Source organism: Dermochelys coriacea, chromosome 8, assembly GCF_009764565.3.
Source record: "Dermochelys coriacea isolate rDerCor1 chromosome 8, rDerCor1.pri.v4, whole genome shotgun sequence".
NCBI lineage: Eukaryota > Metazoa > Chordata > Testudines > Dermochelyidae > Dermochelys > Dermochelys coriacea.
The window spans coordinates 10,666,946-10,691,445 of NC_050075.1; the positions used below are offsets into that span (position 1 = coordinate 10,666,946).

The window sequence follows — 24,500 nt, forward strand, 5'->3', positions numbered from 1 at the left end:
TATAGGCAGCTTGTTAGATCAATAATAGAAGTACAGAGTGATACTATATTTCTAACAGCAGCTCACAACAGACAGCTTTATACACCTCTCTGTTAAGGGCATGAAGGTAGCAAACTACAACCCAGGACTGGAGCAAGTTCCAGAGCTCAAACCTACATTCCTAAATGGTAGCCAGCTTCTAGCTACAAATAAACTCCTGGACTATTCCACAGGCTTCTAAGTAAACTAAGCTCCCAATTGGAATAAGACCATCAAAACTAGAACACACACAAAACTCCCAAACTAAAATGAATCCTTTAGGGCTGGAGCAGGCTTTATAGCTGCTTGGCCCCACCTGTGATAAGTTCTGTCCAATGCAGTCCCTCCACCTGACTCAAAATGGAATCTCAGCAGTGGCAGCAAATATTGTGGTTTGCCTCATCTCTAAGAAGTTAATCCTCAACACATTACCCAAGGTAAAACTCCATTATTTCAGAATTAGGGTAGTTAAAAAGAGGGAGGGAGAAACATGTCCTACCTAGTATGTGTATAATTGGTGTTTGTTCTCCTATTTCTTGCAATATTTAAGAACTTTTGCTACAAGCCACATACTATCCTTTTAACCCCCTTCACAAACTATTCCCCCAAAACATCTGTACTCTCTATAACAGACTGCTCTGTACACAACAACTTTAAGGTCCTTTCATGCTGTTGCAGTAGAGATTCAGGCCAATACCCTAGTAGAGAGAGAGAGAGAGAGGATGTTTCCAGGGGTTAGGTTGCATATCTGGGGGTCTAGAGACCTGGATTCAATTCCCTGCTTTGCTACAGGCTCCCTGTGTGACCTTGGGTAAGTCACTTTGTCTTTCTGTGCCTCGGTTCCGTATCTGTAACATGGGATAGCTGCATGTTTATATTTCACAGGGGTGTTGTGATGATAAATACATTAAAGATTGTGAGATGGTCACATGCTAATGAGGATAGGACAAGTAGGTACAGCATTGTTTTAGGTAAAAACATGTTGATGCATCCAGTGGAACAGGCAACATGTGTTTGAAATAGGAGTGATTGCTAAAGCCAGCATAAAAATGATCACTTCCTGGAAGAAACAGGCTGGATAGTATATCATGGACAGCAGTTAAGAGCAAAACTCCTGAAATGGCTCTTCTATTAGTCACTGGGTTTTTTTTTAAATTCAATAACCTATCATAAGAGTTTGAGAGAAATGCAAATTTGAACCAACATATTTTCTTTTTCTCTAACTGTTGTTCCCATATAAGTGGTAGACAGTTTCAATATATCTTACTCTGGGCTACAGATTTAAAGTTACAAAATGCAAAATATTTTTGAGGGCTTTAGGTACTGAGCAGGAAGTCGGTACATTGAACAAAACCCTAAAGCTGTACTAATGTCTTTTCCTCATGTTTCATAGATGATAGATTAAAATAGCATTTTTACACCAATGGAATGATATGAGATCAGATTCTCTAGTGACTTTATGGTCCTTTATGTAGCATAAAGAAGATGTAATCTGGCTCCAAGTGTCCAGCAAAGAATTCCAATAGTTCAAGGGGTACTTTCTGCTGGGTACTTATGTGCCACATTCTTGTCTGTTCCACTGCCTCCCCCACCTCTGGTGAAGGGGGTTGGAAGGGATAATGCTCAATGTCACAACCTCATAGTGCCAACAACTGCTTTAAGTCATGTTGGAGCTGGGGCTGGCTCTCAGAATCAGAGATCTGTAACCAGCTCCTTAGTGAGCCCTACCTTCTCCTGTGCTGGTGCAGGAGAGAATCTTGCCTGTTTTATTATATGTCACTGCTCTGTCATCACTGTATTTACTAAAATCAGAGCTGACAAATAGCAGTGACACATTCTGGAGTATCTCTGAATTCATGCTAAACTGGAAGCACTGCAGCTTTCTGAGAAGCTTTTCTTCTCCAAATGTTGTCATACAAAATATATCGCACTGAAACCTCAGAGAGGCTTGTCGTCAAAGATAAGGAAAAATGGGCAGATGTTGGAAGGATGTGTTAAAAGTTGAGCCCTAAAGAGAAATGTGCTAATTAAAATGGGAAATTATATCAGCTGAAATGCATTTATTCAGAGACATAATGGCAATTCTTATATGCAAACTCATGATTAATTGTTGAATAGAAGGATGGCTCATAGTAAATTGTGACACTTTTATTTCTAATACTATACCTTCCCTAACAATTTTCAAAACATTTTATGGAACAAGAACATCATGTTGGAGTCGACTGAAATTAAACAAACACAAAAAAAGCCTTGTGAAAAGATTAGGCTAGAAGTTATGGGAAACTTCAACCTTCAGATCTAGATTGATAGACTAAAGAGAATTGAGAAACTAAATTCATTGGTAACTCTGCAAACAAGGTACAATACTGTGTCCTTAAAGAGGGCATGATGTACTCATAATCCTCATGCTCAGCTCCCATTGACAGCAGTGTGTTCTCACAATATGTAAACGAGGAACGTTTGCTCCAAAACTACAGGAGAAAGGGAAAAGGAGTACTTTTGGCACCTTAGAGACTAACAAATTTATTAGAGCATAAGCTTTCGTGAGCTACAGCTCACTTCATCGGATGCATTTGGTGGAAAAAACAGAGGAGAGATTTATATACACACACACAGAGAACATGAAACAATGGGTTTATCATACACACTTTAAGGAGAGTGATCACTTAAGATAAGCCATCACCAGCAGCAGGGGGGGGAAAGGAGGAAAACCTTTCATGGTGACAAGCAAGGTAGGCTAATTCCAGCAGTTAACAAGAATATCAGAGGAACAGTGGGGGGTGGGGTGGGAGGGAGAAATACCATGGGGAAATAGTTTTACTTTGTGTAATGACTCATCCATTCCCAGTCTCTATTCAAGCCTAAGTTAATTGTATCCAGTTTGCAAATTAATTCCAATTCAGCAGTCTCTCCTTGGAGTCTGTTTTTGAAGCTTTTTTGTTGAAGGATAGCCACTCTTAGGTCTGTGATCGAGTGACCAGAGAGATTGAAGTGTTCTCCAACTGGTTTTTGAATGTTATAATTCTTGACGTCTGATTTGTGTCCATTCATTCTTTTGCGTAGAGACTGTCCAGTTTGGCCAATGTACATGGCAGAGGGGCATTGCTGGCACATGATGGCATATATCACATTGGTAGATGCGCAGGTGAACGAGCCTCTGATAGTGTGGCTGATGTGATTAGGCCCTATGATGGTATCCCCTGAATAGATATGTGGACAGAGTTGGCAACGGGCTTTGTTGCAAGGATAGGTTCCTGGGTTAGTGGTTCTGTTGTGTGGTGTGTGGTTGCTGGTGAGTATTTGCTTCAGATTGGGGGGCTGTCTGTAAGCAAGGACTGGTCTGTCTCCCAAGATCTGTGAGAGTGATGGGTCGTCCTTCAGGATAGGTGGAATGTCAGACACTTTGGGGAATGCTGAAGTGAACAGCATGCATTAGTGAATATAAACCAGAGAAGGATGTAATTAATAATTGTGACATAACACTAGATAGGAAATATGAAGTTGCTGAATTTCAGCAGGGCCTATTTTGAATTAATAAAGGATCTGATGGGTGAAAACAGACTAAATCTCTAAATGTAGTGATTATTTCATCTGATATTAAATGACAGCCTGTGCATATGAGCTCTTTGATCATCTGTCTTGACAAGGGCAAGTGGTGGGTCTGTGGAAATTGTATCTTAGTGACATTTCACAGATCTTTTTGTTTTATTTTATTTTGCCAACACAGTCTTAGATGAAATAATTTGCTTTTTTTCCTTTGCACATTGCTTAGAAATAGTTGCAAGAAAAATATAGCTCCTGGCATAATTCTCTGGAAGTATGAGGCCAGTTGACAGACGAGGCGATTCACTGACATCAGAAATTATATCTTGCAAATGAGTTCTCTTTTCCAGCATTACCTATTACTGGGACTGATTACTGTGTAAAAGCAATCATATTGCACAGGTATCATGCCAAGGGAAAGACTGAGAATAAAACATTTAGGGGAGAATTAAGCAAAAGGATAAATAGCCTTGAAAATAGATTACCAGAGTTCCATTGCACTTTTGGTTTGAACACTGTATCTTAAAGCATTTTGCTATCCTTGATGCATAGTCCAACTGACAAACAGTAGCCACTATGATAGCTGTTATCCACTCTATCTTAAGCCAGGTAACAGGACCTAGTGCATGGAATATGAACCAATGAGTGGTGACTACAGTCTCTTCCTTTATGGCTAGATGGGGCATGTTTTGTTGCTATACCAAGGAGTCACAATATGGAAAAGGTTGAAATTTTAGCCTAGTGGATGAGCATGAAGATGGAAAACAGGAACCGCTGGGTTCTTTTCCCAGGTTGACCACTTACTCACTTGTGGCACTAGGCACGCCACTTCACTTCTTTTATTTTCACTGTATTCATGGTGTCCGGGAAGATGAATACAACAGTTAAACAAGGTGGTGGTACTGTATGGTACCACACTTAATTAAGTTTCATTTTCTGGAAAGTCTGCAAAGCTCAGAAGAAATTTAAACTGAGAATGAGGTTGACCGTTGATTGCAGCCTTTACCGCTTCCAAGAAATGCGACTGGGGTGGGGAAGTCTGTACCCATAAAAGTAAAGAATGGATTTTTATTCAGTGTCACATTTTATCATTGGACACATAAAAAGACCTTGGCTCAATACTCTGAAAAAAAATCTAACATTCTACTCCTTCCCAACCAGCAACTGAGGAGGGGGAAATGCAATGAACACATAACTAATTTACAATCCAATTGTCTAAGCACAGAGAAAGCCAGGAAGATCAATGATAGTTATGGCAGTGTGTGCATCATTAGTTCCAAATGTTAGACACAACTGTATAATGTGTTGTTTACATTTGATTTTTTTATTGTATTTGTTCAGAGTTACCTAGAGCTTTTTGTGGCAATAGAAAATAGCTACAATTATTAGAGTTGGGCAGATGTGGAAGAAGCATATGCCTGGGTGCCTGGTATGAGAGATGACCTGTACCTGACAATAGTGGGGGGGGAACATGAGGGCAGTGGCTTCTGCAGATGTTACTGAGCATGCTCAGTCTGTGTGAGCATGCTCAGTATAAGCTAAGCAGCAAATCTTGGGGGGAGGGGCACATGTCTCCTCTGCCCAGTATAGCCATTGTCATCAGTTAGTAGCACCATTGACTTCAGTAGATCTGGGTTGATTTACACCAGCTGAGAAATACATTTTTATATACCAAGGAAGAAAACTAACATGGTTGGTAGGTTGACAATTTTCTGTCAAAACTGGTTTTTGATGAAAAATTGGCTTTTTGATTAAGCAACTTTTTTGTGAGAAGTATCTGCTTTACATGGGAAACTTTGACTTTTGATTACAAAAACAAAACAAAAACCAACTGAAAAGCTTTCATCCAAAACCTGAAAATTATGATTTGGAAATCTTGCAATGGTGCTTTATGGGAGTTGTAGGTCAGATGCCACATACCCTCATTCTCCTCTGTGAGCCAAGCTTGCCAGGTGGACAACATTTCCCATGATGCACTGCAGTGGCTCAGCACGAGGGGAGCACGTGGTCTGCCACAGGAGATGTAATCCAGCCAGATGTAATTTACCACTTCTCACAAAAGAGTTGCTTAATTAAAAAGCCAATTTTTCATCAAAAAACCAGTTTTGACAGAAAATTTTCAACTAACCAACCAACCATGTTAGTTTTCTTCCTTGGTATATAAAAATTTATTTCTCAGCTGGTGTAAATCAGCCCAGATCCACTGCTGACACTGGAAGGAGCATGTCAGTGAATGCATTGTTTAAAGCATCATTGTCTTTCATTACTTACTGTTTATGTGCCTCATATTTCAGCTTTGTCAGGTTGAGAGCCCAGCACTTGCTATGACTCTCAAAACACCTATATGTATTCCAGCACTCAAACTTGGAAACACAGTAACTCCTACCCGAACCGCTGGGGCCTGTTGCTGATATAATAGTGATATCCCTTCTTCCTTGCTGCTTAGATTTTTCTCTGTTGTAAGAAAAAATAAACTTGTCATCTTTAATACAACAAAAAAGCAATGTCCAATTAAACTTGATTTTTTTTAATTTTGCCATTTTCTCAAATCCTGAGATGCATTCAGAAGCTCACCTTTCTCTCCCTCAACAATCCCCTTGATGTATCATCTCTGACTGAAGATTAGGAAGCAACATTCAGTTTATGAAAAAGTATTGCAGGAAACACAGGTTACCTTTTGACGCTCTGCATTCTGGACTTTGCTTTGATACTCGAGTTCCATTTTCTGTAAATGAAAAAGCAGTTTTCTGGGTGAGACATACCCTCAAACCCTGCATTTCATTTTAGATGTAAATAGGAGAAACTAACTGGGTACAAACCAGGTTTTCTGTTTTCCTGATATCAGAAAAATAGGGCAAAAACATGAAAGTTTTTTGTTTTACATTCGTACCTTGTCATAGCCTGCAATTTATGCCAGTTCTACACACTGCAATGCTTATATTTTCCCTTTGTTTCTGTTTAGATAAAGCTGTTCACCTTCTAAATGGACATCTATGCACTTATAAATATATCTGTGGCTTATTGGCATTGAGCCTATTTACAGAGTAGAAAACTTCCAAAGATTGTTTTGTACCTTTCATTTTCCTTATAATATTTTTCTTCCACATGTGCCTTTTGTATGGTTAAGGTATCTGGCAAAATTCTTGCTTATTTTAATGGAAGATCTAGCAAGACTCTTAGGAATTTGTTCTGTTTCCCAATAGGATTAATGATGGCACATATCGTTAGGAATGGAGGGATGGTTTTGACAAGCTATGCAACTGCATACATGTTTGTGGATACTAATCTAGAACTCATGGAACCTGGTTCTGGGGACCCTTATGGACTCTTAGCGTCATAACCTTGGAGTATCTGATCGCATACGAATTCCACAAGAATAGGGGGAATATTTAGGTAGTATAGACATGGTGTGGAGTCCCTCTAGCATGGTGGCTCTCAATCTTTCCAAACTACTGTACCCTTTCAGAAGTCTGATTTGTCTTGCCCAAGTTTTTGTATCCGCAAGTTTTACTCACTTAAAAACTACTTGCTTACAAAATTGGATATAAAAATACGAAGCGGCACAGCACACTATTACTGAAAACTTGCTTATTTTTTCATTTTTACCATGTGATTATAAAATAAATAAACTGGAGTATAAATACTGTACTTACATTTCAGTGTATAGTACAGGGATCAGCAACCTTTGGCATGCAGCCCATCAGGGAAAGCTGCTGGTGGGTCTGGGACAGCTTGTTTACCTGCAGCATCTGCAGGTTCGGCCAATTGCAGCTCCCACTGGCTGCAGTCCACCATTCCAGGCCAATGGGGGCTGCGGGAAGCAGCATGGGCTGAGGGATGTGCTGGATGAATTGTGATTGGCCGAACATGCAGACGCAGCAGGTAAACAAGCCGTCCCAGCCCACCAGCAGATTTCCCTGATGGGCCGCGTGCCAAAGGTTGCCGATCCCTGGTATAGTATATAGAGCAGTATAAACAAGTCATGGTCGGTATGAAATTTAAGTTTGTACTGACTTCACTAGTGTTTTTTATGACACTGTTGTAAAACTAGGCAAATATCTAGATGAGTTGATGTACCCCCTGGAAGACTTCTGGGTACCCTCAGGGGTACATATACCCCTGGTTGAGAACCACTGCTCTAGCAGACCAACTGCAGGTGGTGTAAACAGGGAGAGGGAGTGTGGTCAGAGTGCCTTTGTGTTCCAGTGATGTATCACTGCTGGAAAAACCCCGTTGGGGCCTTCGTCTGTAAATTGGAATGAAAATCTTATGCCTGAGCCAAACCCCAAAATCAGTAAGCAGCAAATTTGATGTAAAGCTTTCCTTCCAATTTGGGTCTTGTGATGGTCACAGCTCAGCTGGACATGACAATCTGGTATTTGTTCTGTAAACTAGAATGGAAATCTTATGGTAACTGGTCTCATAATAGTATTTTGTGTTTTTTGGGCTGTGTCTAAATCACCGCAAAAAACAACCTTTCATTGTGGTGTATTTCAGTGTCTGGTCCTGCGCTGAAGCTAGTAACTGTGGAAATGCACAATCCCATTGATTTTGCTTTTGTTTTAAAGACTACCAGACTGATTTTAAACCTCAACAAAGTATTTGGTTCAAATGGAGAGGAGATTGCAGACAGGTCATCATTTATTTGTTATACCGCCTGGAATGAAAACAAATAGGAATCTTCTGCTAATATTTAGATTCTGTTTGGACCAAGATTCTGGAAAATAGTTGGCCTAAATCTTTTAAAGTGACCAACTGGTTAATCTATTGATTAAGGTACTTTAAACACATGCAAAACTTCAAATATTTGAATAGACCAGTTGACTTTGGTACTACTACTCACATGCATAAGTTTAGGCACGTGCTTATGTACCTTGCTGAACTGGAAGCTAAATAAGGCACCACTTATTCTCAATATCAGCAAAAACAATGAGGAGTCCTTGTAGCACCTTAGAGACTAACAAAGCTACATCCACCTTGTTTGAATTGTCCTCGTTAGCACTGCCCCCCCCAACTTGGTAACTCCCATCTTTTCATGTGCTGTAATATATATATACCGGCCTACTGCATTTTTCACTCCATGCATCTGATGAAGTGGGTTTTAGCCCACAAAAGTTTATGCCCAAATTAATTTGTTAGTCTCGAAGGTGCCACAAGGACTCCTCGTTTTTATTCTCAGTAGTTGTTTCTAGCACATGCACTGTCAAACAAGCCTTCATATGAGTGAATTGTCCCTTTATACAATACAGAGAAATTTCTGTTTGTGGTTTTAAAGAAAGCATTAGTCTGTAGTGCTACCCATTCTCTACCCCCACCGTTTTTTTAAGAAAAGCTATCAAACAATTTGACAATTTGTAAATTTTCCCATTGGGTCAATATTGTTTAACCAAGACATTTCTGTAACTATGATACATTGAGTTAATGTTAATATTTAGAAAGCATGTTATGGTTTTGTTTTAGATATAACCCTTTTGTTTCCATTATCTATCTCTTGAATCTTAATCTTTGACAGTAAACTTTTAACTGTTTTCACTTTAAATATAACTCAGTGCTGTAGTATAATACAAAGAGCTGATCCTGGGTTGAATCATACAAGCTGCTATGTATAAAGTTCCTTTGAGGATGGTAGCCCTGGTATTCCTGAGTGTTCAATGGATAAGGGGCTGAATATTACAGGGGAATGCTTCAAAGGGGCTTGGAGACTGGGGGTATCTATTAACCTGCAAGGCAAAGTAAGGGCTGGCATAGCCCAGAGGAGATTATTTGGCTAACAAACTGCAGGTGTCAGGGAGCTGTCACCCAGTTAAGCACCAGCAAGTTTCTCTTTCACTGGAGGCTGGGAGGGTAGCAAGGTTATTCATAGTCCTGGGCACCCCAAGAATCATCACCCCTTAAACTTCACTTACATTTTTTTTGTTAGCAATCTTTTGTCAGTGCACAGTAGAGACTCATTCAGTCTGAGGTTCATGTTACAATCCATAGCACTACTCCAGTCAGTGACAGAAAGCAAAGTATTCCTCAGAAAGTTCTATATCAGAGTTAGGGATGATTTACAATATCACATTTATTTAAAGGTAGGCAATATTTGAAACTTTTTTTTTTTTTTTAAAAAAAGACCAGTTGAAAGGCTTAGTGACCACGGGTTGTAGGGTTAGGCCACATGTACCTCTGTCAGGTGGGATGAAACCTGCAGTAGCTGCTGAGCTACAGTTATTATCTAGGTTTCAGAGTAGCAGCCATGTTAGTCTGTATTCGCAAAAAGAAAAGGAGTACTTGTGGCACCTTAGAGACTAACAAATTTATTAGAGCATAAGCTTTCGTGAGCTACAGCTCACTTCATCAGATGCATTTGGTGGAAAAAACAGAGGGGAGATTGATATATACACATACACACAGAGAACATGAAACAATGGGTTTATCATACACACTGTAAGGAGAAAGAAAAGGAGTACTTGTGGCACCTTGGAGACTAACAAATTTATTAGAGCATAAGCTTTCGTGAACTACAGCTAACTTCATTGGAAGGAGAGTGATCACTTAAGATAAGCCATCACTAGCAGCAGAGGGGGGAAGGAGGAAAACCTTTCATGGTGACAAGCAAGGTAGGCTATTTCCAGCAGTTAACAAGAATATCTGAGGAACTGTGGGGTGTGGGGTGGGGTGGAGGGGAGAAATAACATGGGGAAATAGTTTTACTTTGTGTAATGACTCATCCATTCCCAGTCTCTATTCAAGCCTAAATTAATTGTATCCAGTTTGCAAATTAATTCCAATCAGAGGGTAATGGCTTGAAGAATCTGTCCTATCTCGGGGCCTCTCCTTTTGCCCCTCCACCCCCACGAACATGATACAGTTCTGTGGTGACCTAGAATCCTATTTTCGACGTCTCCGACTCAAGGAATATTTCCAACACACCTCTGACCAACATACTAACCCACAGAGACCTTCCTACCAACACTACAAAAAGAAGGATTCTGGGTGGACTCCTCCTGAAGGTCGAAACAGCAGCCTGGACTTCTACATAGAGTGCTTCCGCTGACGTGCACGAGCTGAAATTGTGGAAAAGCAGCATCGCTTGCCCCATAACCTCAGCCATGCAGAACACAATGCCATCCACAGCCTCAGAAACAACTCTGACATCATAATCAAAAAGGCTGACAAAGGAGGTGCTGTCGTCATCATGAATAGGTCAGAGTATGAACAAGAGGCTACTAGGCAGCTCTCCAACACCACTTTCTACAAGCCATTACCCTCTGATCCCACTGAGAGTTACCAAAAGAAACTACAGCATTTGCTCAAGAAACTCCCTGAAAAAGCACAAGAACAAATCCGCACAGACACACCCCTAGAACCCCTACCTGGGGTATTCTATCTGCTACCCAAGATCCATAAACCTGGAAATCCTGGACGCCCCATCATCTCAGGCATTGGCACCCTGACAGCAGGATTGTCTGGCTATGTAGACTCCCTCCTCAGGCCTACGTTACCAGCACTCCCAGCTATCTTCGAGACACCACTGACTTCCTGAGGAAACTACAGTCCATTGGTGATCTTCCTAAAAACACCATCCTAGCCACTATGGATGTAGAAGCCTCTACACCAACATTCCACACAAAGATGGGCTACAAGCCGTCAGGAACAGTATACCCGATAATGTCACAGCTAAGCTGGTGGCTGAACTTTGTGACTTTTTGTCCTCACCCATAACTATTTCACATTTGGGGACAATGTATACCTTCAAATCAGCGACACTGCGATGGGTACCCGCATGGCCCCAGAGAATGCCAACATTTTTATGGCTAACTTAAAACAACGCTTACTCAGCTCTCGTCCCCTAATGCCCCTACTCTACTTGCGCTACATTGATGACATCTTCATCATCTGGACACATGGAAAAAAAGCCCTTGAGGAATTCCACCATGATTTAATCAATTTCCATCCCACCATCAACCTCAGCCTGGACCAGTCCACACAAAAGATCCACTTCCTGGACACTACGGTGCTAATAAGCGATGGTCATATAAACACCACCCTATATCGGAAACCCACTGACCGCTATTCCTACCTACATGCCTCTAGCTTTCATCCCGATCATACCACACGATCCATTGTCTATAGCCAAGCTCTACGATATAACTGCATTTGCTCCAACCCCTCAGACAGAGACAAACACCTGCAAGATCTCTATCGTGCATTCCTACAACTACAATACCCACCTGCTGAAGTGAAGAAACAGATTGACAGAGCCAGAAGAGTCCCCAGAAGTCACCTACTACAGGACAGGCCCAACAAAGAAAATAACAGAACGCCTCTAGCCATCACCTTCAGCCCCCAACTAAAACCTCTCCAACGCATCATCAAGGATCTACAACCTATCCTTTTGTAGGATCACTCTCTCGCAGATCTTGGGAGACAGGCCACTCCTTGCTTACAGACAGCCCCCCAATCTGAAGCAAATACTCACCAGCAACCACACACCACACCACAGAACCACCAACCCAGGAACCTATCCTTGCAACAAAGCCCGTTGCCAACTCTGTCCACATATCTATTCAGGGGATACCATCATAGGGCCTAATCACATCAGCCACACTATCAGAGGCTCCTTCACCTGCGCATCTACCAATGTGATATATGCCATCATGTGCCAGCAATGCCCCTCTGCCATGTACATTGGTCAAACTGGACAGTCTCTACGTAAAAGAATGAATGGACACAAATCAGACGTCAAGAATTATAACATTCAAAAACCAGTTGGAGAACACTTCAATCTCTCTGGTCACTCGATTACAGACCTAAGAGTGGCTATCCTTCAACAAAAAAGCTTCAAAAACAGACTCCAAGGAGAGACTGCTGAATTGGAATTAATTTGCAAACTGGATACAATTAACTTAGGCTTGAATAGAGACTGGGAATGGATGAGTCTTTACACAAAGTAAAACTATTTCCCCATGTTATTTCTCCCCTCCACCCCACCCCACCCCCCACAGTTCCTCAGATATTCTTGTTAACTGCTGGAAATAGCCTACCTTGCTTGTCACCATGAAAGGTTTTCCTCCTTTTCCCCCCCCCCCTGCTGCTGGTGATGGCTTATCTTAAGTGATCACTCTCCTTACAGTGTGTATGATAAACCCATTGTTTCATGTTCTCTGTGTGTGTGTGTATATCAATCTCCCCTCTGTTTTTTCCACCAAATGCATCCGATGAAGTGAGCTGTAGCTCACGAAAGCTTATGCTCTAATAAATTTGTTAGTCTCTAAGGTGCCACAAGTACTCCTTTAGTTATTATCCACACTCAATGTAGCAGTGGAATAACTTTTATTAGTTCAGAGAAAAGATAAATGAAGTTTGTCTGTAATAGTGAAACACCAGAAACAGTCAAAACTCCAATTTGGGAATACGCAGGTTGTGACTCTAGTTTATATAAATACGTTGAGGATTTAAACAATAAGGGCATCATTCTCTGCTGGTGTGGATCAGTAAAATTCTATTGAGTTGACTTGGCTGGTTGGTCCCAGGAGAATGGGACCAATATATTGATCTGGAACTCTGTTGGGTTATTCTGTAATTGCCCTTTTATCTTCCTTTCATTGTCAGATGAAACATGGCACTTGCCTGCCTTTGTTCATTGAATATTTAGAGGGTTTTTATGTCAAAAGATAGGTATAAATCATTCTAGTCTAGTAAAATTATTTTCAGTCAAAAGGTTACAGATGGGATGTGGCAAAAAAAGTCAAGCATGAGGTGGAATGATGCGTGTATTAGAGATAACACTTCATCATGCTAGGGTGCAAGGCATGCAAGGTGCAGTGCAGCTTTTCTCTGGCTTTCTTTCCTCCCTAAATTGTGACAGCCTCTACATGGTGTATCAGGAAAACTACCACTGCAATTTATTTTTCATGTTGAATGTCACACAAGCAGAAGGGTCAGATTAAAGGGGAGGGGAGGCAGTGTAGTGCCCAGGAAGCAATTTTCAGAAACAAGAAAATATTCTAGATAAAGCCTTTCTTCTAAAATACCTTGTTTGCCGCAAAGATGTATGGATCCTATTCTGTCAGAAAACTGTGGGTGGGTGGGTATCTCCGATATACAACTAGTAATGTTTCACCCAACAGGAGGAAAATTGTCCTCATTGCATCTTGCCATTTTATTTTTAAAGTCACCTTTGATTGGCATAACATCTTGTGAATGTGCTCATTAACACTATAACAGATGGGCATGAGTGTGCTATGCCAAAGAAATGCTATGTGCCCCAAGCATACCTAATAGAGGCCAGATTCCTATCCAAATGAAGTTGAAGAGATCACTTCTTTGCAGGCCTCATCGCTCCTACAGTTTTGGGGTAGGATGCATCATTGCTCTTGTAGAAATCGCTCCATGAGGCTCTCTGTGGGTAGCTTTCAATGCATATTGTTCAAAAATGTTCCATGGTGTGGTTCTTCAGGCGAACCTGAGCTTCAGTAAATAAATCCATGGCCCTCACTGGTATCTGAATGACTTTTGGGTCCCAGAACATGTCATTCTGCCTAAAGGGGATTGTAGTGGCAGCTCTGCAATAAATATGTAGGGCAAGATTTTCAAAAGTTCCAAGGTCCTATTTAGGCATCTATGGGATCAGAAGGTCAAAAGTGCCCAGCAGCTCCCAGTGAGTGAGGACACAGAGCTGTTGTGTGCTGAGCACATTTGGAAATCTGGCTTGTAATGTAAAAACTTGGCCGGAAAAAATAAATTGCTTTTGCCACTCCAGTTTCAATGGGGGCACTTCAAGAGATGGACCACAGAGAAATGCAGAAAGAAGTCGTAAGTGACAAAATAATATACTGCTCCTCAAGGCATCTTTCTTTCCCTTTTCCTTTAATGTAAGAAATAAAAATAGGCTTTAGTGTTTGTGAAGAGCAGGTTTGAGATGAAGGAAGGAAGTTCAGGGACTGTGAGTCTATTGATAGCAGCAGCCCCAGAATATACCAGTACTGCACAGGGTAGGATTGGTCTCTTTAAATATAGACCTCCCAATATTTTGGCAGTAACTGATTGTTCCTCTGCTATACTCTGACTCTTCCTGCTTTGGGGAGTTGCTCACAAATCCTTAATATTCAGTTTCCCTTATATAACTGGCTTATTCTCTGTTCTTGGCCTCTCCTTCTGTTACAATTTGTCTTCCCCCTTTCATTCTGGTCTGCATTCTCTTCTTCACGTGGGGTCTCCGTGATTCTTTTATTCAAATTCCCTTCTTTTCTTCATGTGGCACCAACTACATTAATAAGAGACCCAGCCTTTCGCCTCCTCTCTAGCTTCCTCCCACAGCATAAAATTATTATTAATCAGTCTCTCCCTGCTACTCATTATTCACAAACAGATGAATGCCACAGCATTGAAAACAGACTATCTTGTGTCCTGAATAAAAGGTTCGGAGGGATAAAAGTGCAACACACTCAGAGCTCCAACAGGCAAGGGGGGGGGGAGAAAAGAAAAATTCCTCACATGCACTAGTTTAATTTTTTAATGTAATTTAATTTTTTTGCATTCAGAAGTGCTGTCCCAGTGATGGCAGACAAGGACACACAGAGAACAAAAGAGCGAAGAAATGGATCATCCTCTTCTTGAAATGTGCCATAGCACTCAGCTGCATTCAGTAATGGCCTCTTACTCTCCCTTCCATTTCTTGTCTTCAAGCATAATTTATACAGAAATCATTATTGTAATGAATGAAACGGGGAAAAAAATAAACCAGATAAAACTGTCACATACGTCCAGAAATAAACTCAAATGAAAGCCAGCTAGAGACTCTCCCAACACCATTTCTCCCCACCCCCACTTCCTTCAATGTCTCAGTCTTTGTTATCAATCTTAGCATGTCCCTAAGCAGAAGCTTTTGTAATTGAGATCTCCAGAAGCAGATGGAAACATAACTCAGCCAGAAATGACCTGACCATCAGAAAGGGACCAGTCTCATAGGAAGTGACTTTATTTCAAATGGTGAAATAGATTCAATTGTGTCAGGGGTTCCGGTGGCAATTGCTCTTGTATAAATCATTTTATTTTACTTGGAAACATTGTGGCTCACCCTGACTTTGGCTTTGCTTCCTTTAGGGTCCTGATCTGTAGCCGATAGAAATCAGTTGAAAGAATCCCTTGACTTCACTGGGCTTTGGATCATGCCCTCTGGAATGAGCAAAGTAAGTACAGTTTAAATGTAAGAAACACGTTCCTACCGCAAATAAATCAGTTAGCATTTTACTCTACTGTAAGAGATGGCACCTTCCTAAAGCGCAGATGGCATGCCTGCTAGGTGGCAGTGTGGGAATCCTCGGTGCCTCAGGCTAATGAAATTCGTTTCCATTTACTTTAATACTGGCTTACAAAAGAAAACATTTTGCCCTTTATTTTAATTAGTTCATTCTGTGGGCTTCAGATACAGCCCTGAGCAAGAGACAATGTGGAAGCTTTGCCAGCCCAGAAGTAGCCCCAAGAAGCACTGTGAGTCAGAGACAAACCTGGACACATCTGCTTCCTCCTTGAAGGTACTAATTTAATGCTGGCCTAGATCAAAGCAGATTACTAAAGTTGGCTCATCTACTCTTGCAAGTATGGGCGGCTCAATCCAGTGCTCTGTCTGTTCACTGTCCCTTCCAACCCACCTGCTCTGGGGAGACAATTAGTGAGTGAATATCCCTGCTTACTCCTACACACTAGGATTCAAGGTCTGTGTAGTCCATGTAGGTATAAAGGGGGATTTCTTACTCCTTTGTGTGGTTACATAACCTGAGTCCGAATCTAACCCCTCATGAGAGAGAGAGAGAGAGAGAGAGAGAGAGAGAATTATGAGAGGCCTATGTCTGAAGAAATATACTGCAACTGAAGGGAGATATTTGGTGTTTCAGTATTTTGATTTATTTGATTATTTGATATTAATGAAGAACAGGAGATACAGTAAGGTGAGTCTGTTTCCTTAAGTATATTTGTTTTAATGATAACATCTTAGAGAAGCTCTTTTCATTCTCCTGTAATGAGATGGGACCTCAAAAATTTAACAGCAAAGCAGATGAACTAATCTTTAGCTCTGTGCATATGTTAATTTAATAACTGACAAAAATGCATTTAACACAGGAGTTATCAGAACCCTGTTAATGAAAAGTTGCATCAGGCCTGCAATAATTTTGAGTAATTTACACTATCAAATGACCCTATTGAATACATTGATCTTCATTATCACTTTTCAGGCTTTGTTTAGTTACAGTAAAAAGAGTCCTACTTATGAGACATTATAAAATACTAAATATTGATGGATCTGACAATTAATAAATGCGACTGTTGGAAGCACCCACAAGCCAGAGCTCCTTTTGAGTATGAGAGAAGGCAGCATTATGTGTCTTACTTGTACTTCATGGGGAAACACTTGAGCTTGTTTGGAAGATGGGATTTTCCTTTCATGGGAAATTTCGAAGTGTTGACATTTCTTTCCATTCCGAGTTGGAACAAAGGTGAAATATCTAAAACTTTCACAAATCGGAAAGTTTCCAGAAATGTTGTATCAGAAATCTCAAAATGGAAAATGCTGATGCTTTTGATCAAAAGGAGATGATTCAAGATGTCAGAATTGCATTTTTCACTTGGAATCAATGTTTTTAAACAACGTAATTTGAAATTGGCACTCGAAATAAAAAAATGACATTTCATTTCAAAATTTCAGTTCAGAACAGCGTTTTTTATTTTGAGCGTCTCACTCAGGAAATCGAAAAATGTTGTCAATGTGAAAATTTACCCTGCAGAAAATTTGGATTTTCACCAAAATATGTAATCCAATGGATTTTTTTTTTGACGGGTTGGGGGGGGGGATTGGACTATCTTTCTCCTTACTCTCAATCAGCCTTTCTTGAAGTACCACTACTATCTTAGATAGAAAGCGTTCGGGCTTAATGGGTCAGTTACACCATGTGAATCTAGAGTACCTTCACTGAGTTCAGTGAGATTACTCTAGATTTATACCGAGGTAACTAACTACAGATTCAGGCTAGTATTCTTGTATGTGGGTGCTCAGTTATTGCCATCCAGAGACTGTCGTTCTAGAAACGCTTGGCTAGTGATATGGAATGTTAGGTTTCCAGATATAGTGGCCTTTGGGCATTATAGGCCAATCCAAATTAAACATAAATGAAACCATACCCATTGATCTTATTGGACATTGAAATATGCCCTTTATTACTGGCAGTGGAGAAGAAGCATCGTCTTGTGGCTAATTTGGAGGCAAGAATATTGCATTCTTCTCCTGGTTCTCCCACAAACGTCCTTTGTGAGCGTGGACAAGTCATTTAGGTCCAAATTTCCAAAAGTATCTTCAAATTTTAGGTACCTCAAGTTTTAGGTGCCCCACTTTATATACTTAAGTTCTCATTTTTCAGGGTGTTCATACCCATGACTCCAACTGAGGTTAATGGGAGATGCAGGTGTCTGAAATTGGACCGTAAGTGTAGTTGAGGGGAGGGATAATTTTTGAACATTAGTCTTAATCATTTTGTGCCTCAGTTTCCTCACATGAAAATTGTAGTTAATAATACCTACTTCACAGAGTTGACTAGTGAGGTTAATTCATTAATATCTATAAATTCTCTGAAATCTTTGGATGGAAGGAAAGTGATGTGGTAGATATTCACACAGGACATCATCTCTTCATACTCTCTGGAAATAACTGACTTTGTAGCACACTTCAACTTTTTTCCTGTAGCAAAATGATCCTGTGTTACAATTATTTCACCAGATTTTGCATTAATGAGTTCTGAATTCTACTGGTCATTCCTTGTTCTGCTACCTGAATAATTAGATTCCTTCAGCATTGCTCTCCATAGACCATTGTTTCTGTAAAATTATTAACATGACTACATCAGGAAACGTTGCTTTTGCTACCATCATGGTCCCTCTTCCAGGATTCCATACAGCAAGGATTATTCATGGGAGATTGCCCATAATTGGGCAAGATCTTTTTTTTTTCTTTAATTGCTCTTGAATAAGGGACCCTTGCACCATCCTTGGTTGAGTCATGTGAACACTGAGAGACATTTTAAAAAAAAGCTGGCCCAAAGGGTCACCAAAGTTGTTGACCTGAGTCACTCTCTAGAGTAAGGAGCTATCAATATCACTGTCCTTAGTGAAAAATCCAAGTGCTTCTTGCAGTGCTTGTACACCTTCTGTTTGTTGTTAGTAGCAGAAGGAGATGTCTCACAATTATTGGAATGAGAAGAATCATTTTGTTTCAGAAGTCCACTGCTATGCTTGCTAGATCTGGCTAATGAAAAAGTAGTAGCTACTGTACTGTAGCTAGTATTACATTAGTTTTTGTCATGTTTGTCCTTGGCACTACAGCTGGTTAGAAAATTTCCTTCACAATGATTTTCTGATGGAAAATGCAGCGTCTGCAAAACCAAAATCTTCTGTGGAAAAATTTTGACTTTTGCTGAAAATCTTCAATTTTCCATTAGGAAATTCAAAATGAAAGCCTTAATTTTAGGTCAATTCAACCAGAATTGGGATATTCTGCTTTGCTGAACTAACCTAAAATATTTTCTTCAAATTATTTTAACAAAACATTAAACTGTATTTCCTTATTGTAGTGTCTTATGTGAGTTGCACTTCAGTTGCATTTTCTCTGATGGGTTGAGCTCCCAGGAAGACTGCATCTCCCATAATGCAATGTGGCATTCCCTCTGACCATCATGGGAGTCGCAAGTCTGGCTGTCCCATGGAAGATGTAGTCCAGTCAGGGAACCTGACACATAGGGGAAAAATCGGACATCTGTCTCCCAAATTACGATTCCCAGAAGCCAGTGTGCAACAGTGAGAAAATTCACTGATTTGAAACCAGGTGTTTTGGATCAGTTCAACAAACTAAAACAAAACATTCTTGCTTACATGTTTTTTTCAAAACAGAACATTCTGACATTTGCAAATGGAAAGTTTTCAGATTTTCCATTCCGTGAAATAATTTGAAATGTCAACATCTTGTCTCGATTTGGGATAAAACAAATGTTGAAATGTCAAAATTTCCCATGAGATGGAAATTCTGACTTTTGGTTGGCTCCCAGGAAGGCTTCCCAGGTCCATGAAAGAATTTCTGGTCAAAACTAGAAAGAGGGAAAGACCCCACAATAGCCAGTAGTTAGCATACACTCCTTGGATCTGGAAGACCTAGGTGAGTGCTGTATCTCTTCTCCTCTTTCATATCTTCTGAAAATTTTCAAAAAATCCATCCTGATGTGGAACAGGAAATTTTTTTAAAAAATCAAAATTTGCAGGAAGGGAAAACCATTTCCTTCCTAGCTCTAGCTATGGCTGCAGCAGTATCTGCCTCTGATTCCCCAATAACCTCTCCCTCTTTAAAATCAAAAGAAACCTTTTAGGGATATTTTCTTGTATTGATAAAAGGGCCCTTCTGTTCATCCAGGCTAATTTTTACTATTGTCACTCATCCTTCACTTTCTTACTAGATCAGAGAACCCCCTTTCACTCTTTCCTAAAATAACTCTTCAAGTTCCTTCCAAGTATAAAAAATAGAAAGGGGGACTTGGTCTCTAAATACTGACTGTGCCACCTAAAGGTTATTTTATTTTTCAGGCTTATTAATCTTTCTCTTACAACACTGTCAACATTTTTAAAGAAATCAAAAATTGATTTCTGCTTTGAGACTTGTGCATGTCAACCTTGATTTTCACCTTTCCTAAGCTTTGAGTACTTGACTTTGCACTCTGGTTAACATTGTTTTAAGGTGTGAGAGAGAGAGAGAGAGAGAGAGCACGTGAGTGCGCGCACCAGGCTCTTCTTTTGCAAGGTCAAAAATTTCTGCCAGGCTCTTGCAATGTATAACAGAAATGTCTCCTACCTGAAGGGACAATGAAAAAGAAATTAAATACAGAGAGAATCTTAGGATTTTCCCTCTCCCAGGGGTTCTTTCTCCAATAGAGGATGATAACAATCAGATTCATAATTTAAGACAATGTTTTCTGTCTAATTATGCAAAGCTTATAAGCTTACAAATATTTAGTTAGCAAAATTAGCTTATCCTATATAAGATTTTGTAGGAGAAGAATAAAAGGGAATGGAGAAGGAGCATTGTTAGCCTCTGTGTTTCAAATGGAAGAGAAGAATGAGCTTGATTTCATGCTGAAAATAGACTTTCTCTGCAATTCACACTGAGATTACTAAGCATTGTGTGTGTGCACTATATTTTCTTCTGAAGGAAAGGCGCTGGGGCAGCCAAAATGTTAAATCTAAGTTTTTCTCTCTGTAGTATGCTTTCAAAATCACCCTTGGGTTCTATACCCACTTTTTGATGCCTTACAAGGGGGGTATTTCTTGGGCCTTCACAACAAAAATAAAACAGAAAAAGGGGAAAACTCAAAACCCTGCTTGTGTAATTTTAATATTAAATTGTTAAATGCTAAAAGCAAACCGGGTAAGCTGTTAAGATTGATTGAAATGTCAAAGCACTCAGAGCCCCATGGAGTTTCTGCAGAAGAGACTTTCACAGCAGAGGATCCTTTTTGACAAAGGATTCCTGCTATGTGAAATTTGTAGCTAGACCTTGTGAAGAGTACTCTCATGTCAGACTCAGCAAAATTCAACTAGCAGCTTGGATCATAAGATGTTTGTAGGGTACATTGGACAAGTGCCAAATAATCCTTCTTAACTAGAAATGTTCTTTTAAAATCAATATGTTTAAGCATCAGGAATACAGTAAGTCTGTTTCAAGAGTCTCAAACTGTGTTTGAGTTAGTGTCTGTTTCATAAGGAATTGGATAGCCACATTGTGGATAAGTCCAGTTTTGGGGTAGGCTAGCAATCCAATAAATAAATCATAATGCTGTTCTAGCTAGAGCTGGGTGATTACTATCTAAAACTGAATTTGTTTTGCCCATGCTTGTGACCCTTTTGTGTTTTCCACAAATTTGAAGGACACACGTTTCAGTGCTCACGCCAGGGCTGCTACGATTTATATAAGCAGTGTGGCAGGTTTTCACGGAACCTTCACCAACCTGGTCTCTTGTGTGCATAATTCACTGCATTGAGTACTGAACCCATTTTGGTGGCTAGCAGACAGGTAGTTAGGCATCTAAATGGGTCAAATGACAAGTGCAAAATGTGCCCCCAATATTGGATATCATTACTGCAAGTTGGACCCAGAGTGAACAATGCAGCTCATTTTACAGAACAGGAAAAGATGGCACAGACATGGGGTTATCCAAAATGTTTCAGATAATGGGCCAAATGAATCCTTGGTGCAGCTCAGTTGACTTTGCTGGTATTTCACCAGGCTGAATTTGGAACTCTAATTTGTGTCAGGGTAAGTAGAGGTGCTATGTTTTAGAGCTGCTAGTCCAGAGTGCAGTTCATACAGATGCTGGATAGTCATTATGTTTGGGTGAATATGCAGCCGTTATAATGTATTAGGTCAAGAGAAAAAAGGTCACACTTGAGCAAATTCACTATTTTCCACTAGAGGGCACCGTTACAATCATATAGCTAAATCTGTCACAAATGTACTCGAGGTATTAAAGTGAGTTAGAAAGTAGCACCACAATCTTTAGATAGTGCTAAACAGAGAAGTGGGACTCTGAAGGGAATAAAGCAGGTAGATGCTATAGGTCTTTCTGAGCTGATTTCAAACTCAAGTACAAAGGGATGACTGCAAATGAAGCCAAAGAGAGGCAGGGCATTAAAGAACAAAAAAATGTTGTGTGTGATTATTTTTATTCAGAGAAATTTCAGATAGCAGTATTCAGAGACAATCTGTACACATACTCGTAGAAAAACCTGCATTCATATATAGATATCAGCTGGAAAATATCTGGAACAACCAAGTTGTACCAGGCTCCACTGGGGATGAGTATTGATTGAAAATTGATAAGACGTTGATAAGACTGAGACATTAAGGTTAATTTTTAAAACGTGCAAAGAGCTGCCATTTTTGTTGCTGTAATTTGCTCCTGCAATTTAACCGTGGGTGCAAATGAGCAAACATACATCTCTGACTATCTGCTTTCAGGTTTGCAGTTACTCAGATTTGGGTCCACACTTAGCTGCTGACAGGGGAAGAAGGGTTCAAACCACATCAGATTGGAGGCAACTCTTTTAAAATTGGCCCCATGTGCACTGTCTCACCATCAGGACTTAAGATGATTTTTACAGGCTGTCCTTTGTAAGCCTGTACTTTCATTGGGTTATTTTTCCTTCCGCCAGGGCCTTTAATGGTATGTGGGACCAGAATAGAAGTGTTCACTTAGTTGACACAATTAGTGGCGTTTGTACATTTGAACACCAATAGGAATCAGAAGTCCATTTCACTCCAGTTTTGAGGAGAGGTGCTATAATTTCAGAAAAGAAGGCAATTCACTAGCGTCATGTTTTTGAGCCCTGAATAAGAAAAACAACTGGAAATGCAGAAAGGGGTGGTACTTACAGCAAAGGCTGGGGGCATTATTTGCAGCAGAATGAAAAGGAAAATGAGCAGATGTCTCTTTGATATCCCTGATGCTGCTGATTATTCAAAAGAACCCCAGTAACATACTGTATCTTTGATCTTGGAAGAAGTAGCTAAAACACTTTATACCCTGAATTTACTGCAGGAGCACCAGTGACTCTACGCAATGAAAGGATTGTAGATTTTGATCTGTTATCTAAACCTACTCCAATTTAATTTCCTCTATAGGGAATCCCAGAAATGCATATTCTTGGTTGGCTTTAAAACTTAAAGACCTTCAAAAGTGGAGACAATCATATCTTGATCACATCAGAATAATTTCTTTTATTAGGATGTAGCTGGCTCCAAGTAGAAATAGCTTATTGTGGTTCTGCAATAATAAAAAAGGTATTTTGGTAATGTGCAGTTAAAATTCCGAACAGTATTTGATCCTCCTGTTGCAGCAGAAAGCAAAAGCAAAGCTCATTCTCCTTTATTTAAAGAAAATTTCTAACTTGATACAGTTCTGGCAGGAGGGTGGACTAATCTCTTCTAGGAATCTATAGGAAACACTGATCATATTGTCCCTCTCCAGTGCAGTAAGGGGATGGGATCAGAAACTAAGCTATCCCCTGATTAGAATAAAATTGTTGTAAAGGGACAACCACAAATTCAATCAAATTGAAGTTTTGTTTGAACGCACGCTCTTCGGCTTGCATTGGTAGTATCTTGGATTATTTCTAGCATACCACAAGCACTGGATTACAAAGCAAAATATGATTGAGCTCTGTCTGTGACTCAAACACAGAGGAAAAGAGTTTGTTCAGAGCATATCACTAAAGCTGTGCAGAGGGAGGGAGGAGAGGTGTCTAACATTGCATGAAAGCAGCATGTTTCCACATTTGCATCTGGCCTACAAAGAGACAGCAGGGGCTCCAAATAGCTCAGACGAAAAAGCATGTGCAGTTTCCTACGAACCAGGGTTAAGACTTAGTTGGAGTTTTCTCTAAACTCCTATTCCACTCACCTCTGTGAGGCCAGATTATGGGCCTCTCTGATACTACTCCAGCTCCAGAAAAATTCATTACGTAGCTGACTGGAGAAGCCCTCACCACAACACTTTTCTTTGATGTGGATGCCTCTATTCCAGGCATTACGCAGAATGAACTACTTCTTTTTTTGGGGTTTCAATTTTGCATTCATTGGGGACTTGATCCTCCCAAAAGGAATGGGTTTGTCACGAAAATCTGAGAGGCAGGCACAGAGAGAGAGAGGGAGAGACAAAAAAAATGCTGCTTCACTGTTTCTCGTACAGAGATGACAAAGCCTGCCCCAACTGAGAATGGGATTGGCATCTTGCCAGGAGGTTGGGGCCTGAGTCTAATCTGGACAAAAAGGAGCAGTTTGCATTTGCTGAGGATGTAGTCCATTTTCCCTATTTGGCAAATAGAAAAATGAAGGCATGGAGAACTCCTCTGGCTGATTGTATGAG

General features: G+C 40.2%; 1 long non-coding RNA gene across 1 annotated transcript; it reads left to right on the plus strand.

Annotated features, from left to right (window-relative positions):
• The first annotated feature begins 416 nt into the window (after window positions 1-416).
• LOC119860315 lies at window positions 417-16,082 on the plus strand. The gene is made up of 3 exons (XR_005294496.1): window positions 417-455; window positions 15,652-15,737; window positions 15,955-16,082. It is a non-coding gene; the product is annotated as an uncharacterized LOC119860315 (long non-coding RNA).
• The last annotated feature ends 8,418 nt before the right edge of the window (window positions 16,083-24,500 follow it).